The 10478-nt window shown below is 34.8% G+C and overlaps 1 long non-coding RNA gene and 1 pseudogene across 1 annotated transcript; one reads left to right on the forward strand and one right to left on the reverse strand.

The window, feature by feature from the left end:
* The first annotated feature begins 3453 nt into the window (after window positions 1–3453).
* Window positions 3454–4999, forward strand: LOC106391303 (annotated as a pseudogene).
* A 993-nt stretch (window positions 5000–5992) lies between these two features.
* On the reverse strand, window positions 5993–6632 carry LOC125588686. The gene is made up of 2 exons (XR_007324836.1): window positions 6408–6632; window positions 5993–6304 (listed from the first exon to the last, which is right to left on the reverse strand). It is a non-coding gene; the product is annotated as an uncharacterized LOC125588686 (long non-coding RNA).
* Between the last annotated feature and the right edge of the window lie 3846 nt (window positions 6633–10478).

The following is a 10478-nucleotide window of genomic DNA, read 5'->3' on the forward strand; positions in this document are numbered from 1 at the left end:
TATGAAATTGTCATAAATATTAATAAAAGAAAAACATAAAATTCATTCATATAATAATCATATAAGGAAACACACAATAATTATACATTAAGGTGACGTTAAAAATATCATTATTTGTTTAAAACGGGAAAATGTAATAATTATACATGACAATACTGAAAACTATTCAATAGTCTTATTATACGTATTTTGGCTCTGTTCAGGAGTAATCTAGTCCAGTTCATTTGCGAAGTCGGAGGCATCGAGGTATGATGTCCCTTCAAAGTTTTCAGTGAGGTTCACTTCTTTAGCTTTGCCTTTTGTGGACTCTTGATATAACTTACAGAGATGTGGGGTAGTACGACAGGTACGGGACCAATGTCTTTTACATCCACATCTGTAACACACTGTCCCACGCTTCTGGGTGGTATCTTCGTGAGTTTCTTTACCCTTGGAAACTTGTTCGGATCTAACCCACTTGTTAGATCTCTTCCATTTGGGATTGTAAGTTTTTCCACGTTTATTATTGAAACGCCGACCATAACCTCGGTTGGTCTGGTTTCTTCTTTCCGAATTTTCTATCGCCGTAGCATTCACTTCAGGGAATGCTTTGGCTCCCGTAGGTCGAGAATTGTGGTTTTTGATCAGGAGCTCATTGTTCTTTTTAGCCAACATGAGCGCAACCATCAATTTAGAAAATCTCGTGTACCCGCATTTTCTGTAAATTTCGGGCAAGAAGTGAAGCTGTTTGTGGAAAGTGTTATATGTTTTATTCATCATTTCTGCCTCAGAGACATGATTACCACAATACTCAGCAGTGCAACTATCATCAGGACAGCGGAATTGTAATCCTCAACCTTTTGAAAATCTTGGAACCTCAGATTTTTCCACTCTACTAGAGCGTGAGGGAGGTTGATTTGTCTCTGGTTATCGAACCTTTCTTTTAAAGTTTGCCACAGTTCAGCTGGATCCTCGACGCTCGCATAGTCGTGCGTTAGATTTTCATCTAAATGCTTCTTCAGGAAGATTATCGCTTCGACTATATGCTCGGGTGGTGATTTGTTACCGATTACAATCGTTTCGGTTATCTTTTTCATCACCAGATATGGTTTCACGTTTGTGACCCACCGGACGAAATTTTCGCCAGTTATTTTCAGGGCCGGGAACTGGAGTTTCTCGATGTTTGCCATTTGTATTTCTAAAACACAAAATAATATATTTTATTAGAATTTCGTAATTTAGAACGAACCATTGATATTAATAATACACGCAATTACAAGGAGAAGTAATGCATAGAAAAGTAAACCGACATTAAGTGTAAATTCTCCAGGAGCAAATTCTCCAATAAAAAGACCGTACATAGAAGCAAAAATAAAAATTGCACATAAGACCAAAAATATGCGAATCATCTTTCTTGCAATGAAAAACTGGAATGGAGCGATTTGAAAATATTTGAGAGAAGATGAAATGTTTTGGAAGAGGAAATGAAGTGAAAATGAGTTGTATTTATAGATTAAAATCACTGTTCATGACTGTTGGAGAAAGGTAAAATTTTTTGAAATTTTTTCTTTGTGACCGTTGGGGTTAAATCGAGTGCACCAAAAATCAGTTTGAAAATATCGTATTAAACAGTCAATCAAATCTATAAAATTTTATAAAAATTAATAAAAGTAAAAATTATGGCAGTGAAATATTTATGTTATGACAACAAATCATGCGACGGCTCAGCCGGTCAATGCAGAGTAATAAATAAATTATACGGCGGCTCGGCCGACCAATTAACAATAAACAGAATATAAGGCGGCTCAGCCGACCAATTAACAATAAACAGGATATAAGGCGGCTCGGTCGACCAATAAATTAATTAAATTATTAATAAATAATATAGATGGTATTCCGGCCATTTTAACATGATATAAATATAGTAGAGGCGGTATACCGACCATTATAGCAGGGTATAAATGATACAAATAAATTTTACCAAAATTGAGAACGATCGTGCTGATAACTTGTTATGAAAAGAACCTGAATTTTATTGTATTGCGGAAATTTAAATAAGAGTGAAATTTTATACCCGCAGAAAAGAGATAACTCTGATATGAGATAAATACGCTAGAGAGAGAATACTTATAAAAGGGAAGAAGAGATGTTTTTTTGTATTTACAATTAAACGTTTTCACTCGTATATATAAACATAAATTTACTGTGCAAATAGTTACAGCGGAACCAAAGTCAAAAAATTATGCGGCCCCGTTTTCAATACGGCGACAATTTGGTTAATGTTCTGTTGAAAACTTTACTGTACCAAAATAATATTCGAATATTCTCAACATAAAACCTTATCCAAATCATAAATAAACCATGTGCACAAAAAAAATGACAGAACTTAGGTTCAACTTTAAATTTACCCCAACTTTTAAAATCAATCAAAGTGATACATAAATTATTAATTAAAAAATATTAAATTAAATAAAAAATAGCTTCAAAAAATAAAAACGCTAATTTTAACGACGCTAACGCTTCTAGCTGAACCCTAAACCTTAAATTTTAAATTCAAAACCATATACCCTAAATTCTAAACCCAAATCCAAACTCATAAACCCAAACCCTATACCCTAAACCCAAATCCAAACCCATAAACTCAAATTATATACCCTAAACCCAAAAACAAAACTATAAACCTAAACTTTATACCCTAAACCCAAGTTCTAGATCATAAACCCAAACCGTAAACCTTAAACCCAAATTATATATCCTAAACCCAAAACTTTAACCATAAATCCAAACGGTAAATCATAAACCCAAACCGTAAATCCTAAACTCAAAACCTATACCCTAAACTCAAATCCTAGACTCAAAACCCAAACGGTAAACTCTAAACCCAAACCCCAAACTTAGATGCTATAGGGTTTGGGTTAAGGTTTACGGTTTGGGTTTAGGGTCTAGAGTCTAAGACTTGGGTTTAGAGTATAGGGTTTAGGTTTAGAGTATAGGGTTTAGGTTTAAGGTATATAATTTGGGTTTATGGTCTATGATTAGGGTTTAGAGTATAAGATTTGAGTTTAGAAGGTTTGGATTTGGGTTTAGAATTTAAGATATATGGTTTAGAATTTAAAATTTAGGGTTTAGGGTTTCGCTAGCTGCGTTAGCGTCGTTAAAATTAGCATTTTTATCTTTTTTAGCTATTTTTTATTTAATTTATTATTTTTTAATTAATAATTTATGTGTCATTTTGATAGGTAATAAAAGGTGAAGTGAATTTAAATGTTCATTTAGGGGGTGAACCTAAGTTTTGTTCCAGAAAAAAAATCATAAATAAGACATTTTCTCCCCGTGAATTGTGCATCACCAATTTGCTTGGTCTGTATCAAGTCATAATTGCTTGGTCTGTATCAAGTCATAATTTGCAACTTGGACTATTCAAACGAATACACCCAAAGTTCTGAAGCTAACAACTTATATATATACACTCGCAAACTAATTCTTCTGAATATCATCTCACCTCACTACTATTAAACTCTCAGAAAAAACAAAGAGCAATGAAGCTACAATTAGATATCTTGCTAGCCACGGCACTTACCATTGCGACTGTTTCAATGGTTATAGCCCAAGTCCCTCCCGAGAAACAATTCAGAGTCCTCAACGAACCATCCTACGCCCCATACATCACAGAGTACGACGCTAGCTACCGTTTCCTCAGCTCAGAGAACCAGAGCTTCTTCACACTGCCTTTCCAGCTCATGTTTTACAACACCACCCCCTAGCGCCTACGTCTTAGCTCTCCGAGTCGGAACCAGGCGTGACTTGGATTACACACGTTGGATCTGGGACGCAAACCGGAACAACCCCGTGGGAGATAACTCAACTCTCTCACTCGGCCGCGACGGAAACCTCGTGCTCGCTGAGTTAGACGGCCAAATAAAATGGCAGACTAACACAGCCAACAAAGGCGTCACCGGATTCAAGATCCTCCCCAATGGTAACATGGTGCTACACGACAAAAACGACAAGTTTATTTGGCAAAGCTTCGACTATCCGACCGACACGCTTCTTGTCGGCCAGTCGTTAAAACTTAACGGAGTTAATAAACTCGTTAGTCGTACATCCGACATGGACGGCTCAGATGGACCGTACAGTATGGTGCTCGGTGACAAAGGTTTAACAATGTACGTTAACAAAACCGGACAGCCGTTAGCTTACGGTGGATGGCCGTCACAGGACTTCCGCGGCACCGTCACGTTCGCCGTTAGAAGAGAGTTTGATAACTTAACGGAGCCGTCAGCTTACGAGCTCCTCCTAGAACCAGCTCCAGAACCGACAACGACGAACCCTGGTAATAACCGCAGGTTACTCCAAGCCCGACCAATAGGAACTGGAAGCGGAACTATAAACCTAAGCAAAGTCAACTACAACGGAACTATCTCGTATCTAAGACTTGGATCAGACGGTAGCCTCAAGGCCTTCTCGTACTTTCCTCCCGCTACGTATCTCGAATGGGAAGAGAGTTTTGCTTTCTTCTCCAAGAACTTCGTCCGTCCATGCGGCTTGCCGTCGTTTTGCGGCGAGTTTGGATATTGCAGTCGAGGAATGTGCGTTGGGTGTCCTACACCCAAAGGTTTGTTTGCTTGGAGCGAGAAATGCTCAGCACCTAAAACGACTGAGTTTTGCGGCGGGAGAAACAAGGGTAAAACGGTAAAATATTATAAAATTGTCGGTGTTGTGCATTTTAATGGTCCGTATGTTAACGATGGACAAGGACCAGTTTCTGTAAACGAATGCAAGGCGAAATGCGATCATGATTGCAAGTGTTTGGGTTACTTTTACAAGGAGAAGGACAAGAAATGTTTGGTCGCTCCTCTTATTGGTACGCTCATCAAAGACGCTAACACTTCTTTTATTGGTTATATCAAATATTAGTTTGTTCTCAGCGTTATTTATTCACCAAGACCAACGTGAATTTGTAATAATTCATCGTTCAATGATGTATGACGTTTCTATTTAATCTAAAAGCATTTGGCTATATTTACCATCTATACGTATTTCTATAGATGATCAGAGTTTTACGTGATTTGTGATCTTTGGGGTTTGGGGTCTCATGAATTTCACAAAGTTTCTTATTTGAGAATCCTCTTTTGTTTTCTCACTTACTTTTCTATTTTTAAATCATGAGAATTATTTGCAGTGGAAATACTCTTAGAGACTAGCAATAGGGTTACTCAAACAAATCTATAAAGATATCCTCAAAACCTAATTTTTTATACGTTGTCCAAATTAAATGGCACTAAACCTATTTATAGTAAACGGCATACATGCATTTCATGAGTCACTTTTATATTATTTGAATATGAAGTACTTGAAAATCAAAACTTAAACTTAGAAAATATCCTAGATTCCAACTGTACCTTATCAAAATACAACTTACACACGTCACCGTCACTCCCTCTATAGCACCAATTTCTTTAAATACAAGGCAAATTGCCATTTTAATTTTTTGAAATTTTTTTTTCTTTTGACATTTCAAACGAAGACGATCAGAGAATATTAGATATAAACACACACACTCACATAAACCACTTTCAAAATCATCGTACTACCCCGAGAGACGAAGACATCATGCATTGGGTCTAACACGCGAATCTCGTACTGGCTGAGTCAGAAAAAAATGTGATCGAGATTGCACGTCTTTAGGCTTCTCCTACGAATAGAAGGATAAGACATGTCAGATTGCTCATCTTCTCCTCACACACATCAAAAAAACCAACACTTATATTGAATATATCAACACTACAAGAATAAAGCTTATCCTCCGACGGGCGTATTAATCGGCAGTTGGTCGGTAATGGTCATTACTGATTACTTCCCGACAATCAGATTTTAGTCGGAGTTTGGGTCTGCGAAATCTCGGTTTGTGGGAAGTTAGTCGGTACTTTCCGTTAACAAATTTTGTCGGAACAATTTATGGGAAAGTGATCGGAAGATCCCGATAAGCTTCCGAGAAATATTAGCGATGATCTTCCGAGAAACTAATATTTTTAAATAAAAAAAACAAATAATGAAATACAAATAAAACTCACAATAAAATTTAAATTATCAAATATATATTACAAATAAAGAAATTAAAAAAGTTCTATAAAATTAAACGAAAACAAAAATAAAACTTATAATCTAATAGTCGTTGAGATGCGGCGGTGTGGTGTAGAGTGCGAAGGTCGCCGTGATGGTGGAGGTGGAGTAGCAGCAATGGCGGTGGAGGGAGTTTCGGTGGTGATGGTGGCGGTGCAAGGTGTTGAAGCGGCGGTGGTGTCAGTTCAAAGAGAAAACAAATCTGAAAGCACTAAAATAAACAGAGGAAGGGAAAGGAGACAAGAGGAGAAAAGGAGAAAAGGAGAAAAACGAATTTACTAGAAAGAGGCAGAGAGCACACTAACCGGGACCAAATTGGAAGAATCAGCACCAGCAGAAGCACCACCTCCTCAAATCGGCGGCAGAGATCACTAGATAAAACGATTGCGAGGAGGCCACCGAATCCAGAATAAGCTCGTGAAGATATCGCTTTACACCGTTGCGCAACAGAAGATCAACTCTTTGACAGAGATTGAAGAAAATAGGAGAAGATAAGAAAAGAAAGATATGTGGACAAGAGAAAGATAGAAATATTAGATATAGTGCATTATATTATATTTTCCTTTTCTTTTTATTATCTTCACAAAAAGTTTATAGCTCTGCATCCAGACCCTTTTTTTCTAAACGACACATCTAGTTTGGCCACATGTTACAATTTTGTATCATCTTTGAATATATCAAGAGATATCGAACTGGGAAAATAGAGATTTGGGATCACAACGAAATCGATTAATGTTTACATATGCATGGCTGAAATGAGTTTACTTACAGATTCATAACTGTTACTTGATTAAAACAAAATCTGAAACTATTCAATCTGAATCAGATGACTGCGTTGTTCAAGTAAAGTTGGAAACAGTTCACTTGCCGACATGACGAACCAAGAGAACTCCGACGAACGTTTGTCAGTTTCTATGACGCCGTACCGAGAAGCATATTAATCGTCGGGATTTTGATTGGCCTGAGAAAATACCGACAACATGTTCTCGGAACTTTCCGAGAAAACAAGCTCCTCGCAATTTTATTTTGTTTCCGACAACGTACGGACATTGATTTAGGACAAATTACAGAGAATATTGATTTAAAGCAAAGTTTCGAGAATTTTCCGACAAGAATCATATGTTCTCAAAAATTGATCAGAAACCCGTCGTAAACTTTCCAAGGAGAGAAGTCGTCGGTAAAATTCATCGGCTTTGACGTTGATTTCTTGTAGTGCAAGTAATAGATAGAATTTTCACGAAAGTTATCAGCATTTTTATATATATATCACCTAATGAATAATCAGCGAGCGGTTTATGATTCACTTTAGGGGCTCTTCTTTTCACCATTTATCATCTCCATTCACATGATTCATTTACATGATCTATTCAGATAATTCATTCAGATTTTTTTACTATTTGTTTGTCCATCCAGATAGTTCATCTAGATGAATCATTTAAATGTATCTTATGTTTGTTTCTTTATTTTCATTTCCATCCAAATTAGTTTAGTAAATAAACTACCAGAATACTTTTGTGTTGTTTTAATCATATATTTGATATTAATTTTAGCTGTATTATCATTAAAATTGTTTCAAAATTAACAGGTTTTTGCGGTTTTGGCGGGAAAACGAGATTTTTTGGTTTTAGCGGGAAAACACGTTTTTGTTGTTAGGCGGAAAACAAGATTTTTCGGTTCCAGCGGAAAAACAAGATTTTTCGGTTTTGGCGGGAAAATACAATTTTTGGTTTTGGCGAGAAAACGAGATTTTTTTTGTTTTCGCGAGAAAACAAAATTTTTCGGCTTTAGCGAGAAAACAAGATTTTTCGGCTTTAGCGAGAAAACGAGTTTTTTTCGTTTCGGCGGGAAAACAAGATTTTTCGATTTTGGCGGGAAAATGAGATTTTTCAGTTTTGGTGGAAAAACGTGATTTTCAGTTATGGCGATAAAACAAGATTTTTCGGTTTTCGCGAGTAAACGAATTTTTTTGGTTTTGGCGGGAAAACGAGATTTTTGCAGTTTTGGCGAGAAAACGAGATTTTTCGGTTTTGGCAAGAAAACAAGATTTTTCGGTTTTATCGAGAAAACAAGATTTTTCAGTTTTAGCGGGAAAACGAGATTTTTCGGTTTTGGCGAGAAAACGAGATTTTTTCGGTTTTGGCGAGAAAACGAGATTTTTCGGTTTTGGCGAGAAAACGAGTTTTTTCGGTTTTGGCGAGAAAACGAGATTTTTCGGTTTTGGCGAGAAAACGAGATTTTTCGGTTTTGGCGAGAAAACGAGATTTTTCGGTTTTGGCGAGAAAACGAGATTTTTCGGTTTTGGTGAGAAAACGAGATTTCTCGATTTTGGCAGGAAAATGCGTTTTTGCAGTTTTGGGGTGAAAAAATAGTTTTTAAGTTTTCGCATGAAAACGCATTTTTGTAATTTTATCAGTTTTTGTGTGTGACAAAATAGGCATTATGCCATTTTGAATGAACCATTTCCATTCAAATGGTCCAAATTGGTTCAGCTGAATGTACTTTAAAATTAAGCCTAAATTTCTGAAAGTCATCCGAATGATCCATCTAAATGAGTTGTACTTTTAGTGCCTAAACGAACAAAGCTCTCATTTCCATCCAGATGGTCCATCCAGATGGTCCATCCTGATGGAGAAACGAACATGCCCTTAGTCTTTTGTGTTTAGTTTCCAACCAACCAATCAAACGAACATGCCCTTAGTATTGGAGGGTTCTTAGGGTGAGGTTCTTAACGGAATATAAGAATCCGTCTCTTAATTTTAACTAAAAAAGTTAAGAACCGGTTCTTAAAACTCTTATTTAAGAACCAGTTCTTAGCTTTTATAGTTAAAAGTTAAGAGACGGGTTCTTATATTCCGCTAAAAACCCCCAATAATCATGCTCTTAAGCGTATGTTAAAAAAAACTAATACTAATGTGTAGCAAATTTCAAAGATTTTTTTTTTAAAAAAAAAACTAATATTCAGTATACACTTTGTTTGAAGTCTATTAGTTTTTCCCTACTCATGTTTATTATGGACTTTCAATTTAAAACCAATTAATAATTAATGAAATTGCCCTAACCCTTTATATATTAGCCAATGTTCCATTAAATTTTCGACGTGGGATAAGTAAACCTAATATTTTACAATACGCCTCTAAGGCTTTTTTTGAGCAAAATGCCTCTAATGCTTTTGCATTAAAAATGTCGAGACAAATATTTGTTGTACATTTCATATTTTCTTTTCCTTGATGATTTGATTGCCAAATTTTGCCGTGGGGCCGTTTTCTATTCAGAAGACTGATTGCTCGTTTTTTTTTTTTTTTTTTTATGGTTAGGAGAAAAACTCAAAAACACATGACCCAATAAGATATAGTTTTCAATGAATTCGGAAGAATCAAAACAAAGGACAAATAGTAGTATCGTTTTGCAGCTCCCGCTACGGGTATTACTTGAATACATTGATATTTCAAAGTGGACCATACGTTATAGAAAGTTCAGCGTAACACAGAAAACAGTTTTTGAATGATTGTGTTAATTGTTCTTTTTCTTTTGATACACATAAATAGTGCGGCAACATTCGATATATGACAATGATTGCTAAGCTGAATGGAAACATGATAATAAATATTTAAATAAAGTTGAAATAGTTACCAATTCTTAAATGCTAATTGTACATATCAAATGAAGAGAAAATAATCTGATAGGTCTATCTGTTGAAAATAAAGAACTAAATGCTAATTGGTTTTTAACGTGGGATAATTTCAATAATTTATAATCATTTATAAAACAATGAAGATTTCAAAATTAAAATATTAACTTTTCAATATATATTCAATGCAAATATCAAAATATAAGTTTACATTTTCATACGATGTACAGTTTAATTTAAACGATACGAAATATATATATATATATATTAACAGAAAAACCTATTAAAATAAAATTTTTTCTTCATATGGTCTTATTATCATTGTATCTTAATATAGAAAAAAATTTAAACATTGATCATAAAAGTTTATGTGAGACTTTTAACAGTTTTAGTAATTTATACCCGTTTTGAAAAATTCAAAATACAAAATATACAAAAAAAATCTAGATTTTTATTACATGATTAATATAATTATGTAATTTATTTTAATAATAAAGAAATAAAAAAATGATAAAAAATATACAAATTATTATCAAATCTTTATTGTTTAAAATCATTAATAGCTATATATATATATGTTTTTAATCACATTAGGTAATTCCATAGATTTTATTTAAGGAAAGCCTTTGAAACAATAAAGATTTGATATATGCGACCAACTATAGCATGCAAAATATTATTTTGCTAGAAAGTATAGTTTTTAGACTATAGTTTATATAGGTGCTCTAGAATTATTTGAAATATGATT

The sequence above is a fragment of the Brassica napus genome, chromosome C6, assembly GCF_020379485.1.
Source record: "Brassica napus cultivar Da-Ae chromosome C6, Da-Ae, whole genome shotgun sequence".
NCBI lineage: Eukaryota > Viridiplantae > Streptophyta > Magnoliopsida > Brassicales > Brassicaceae > Brassica > Brassica napus.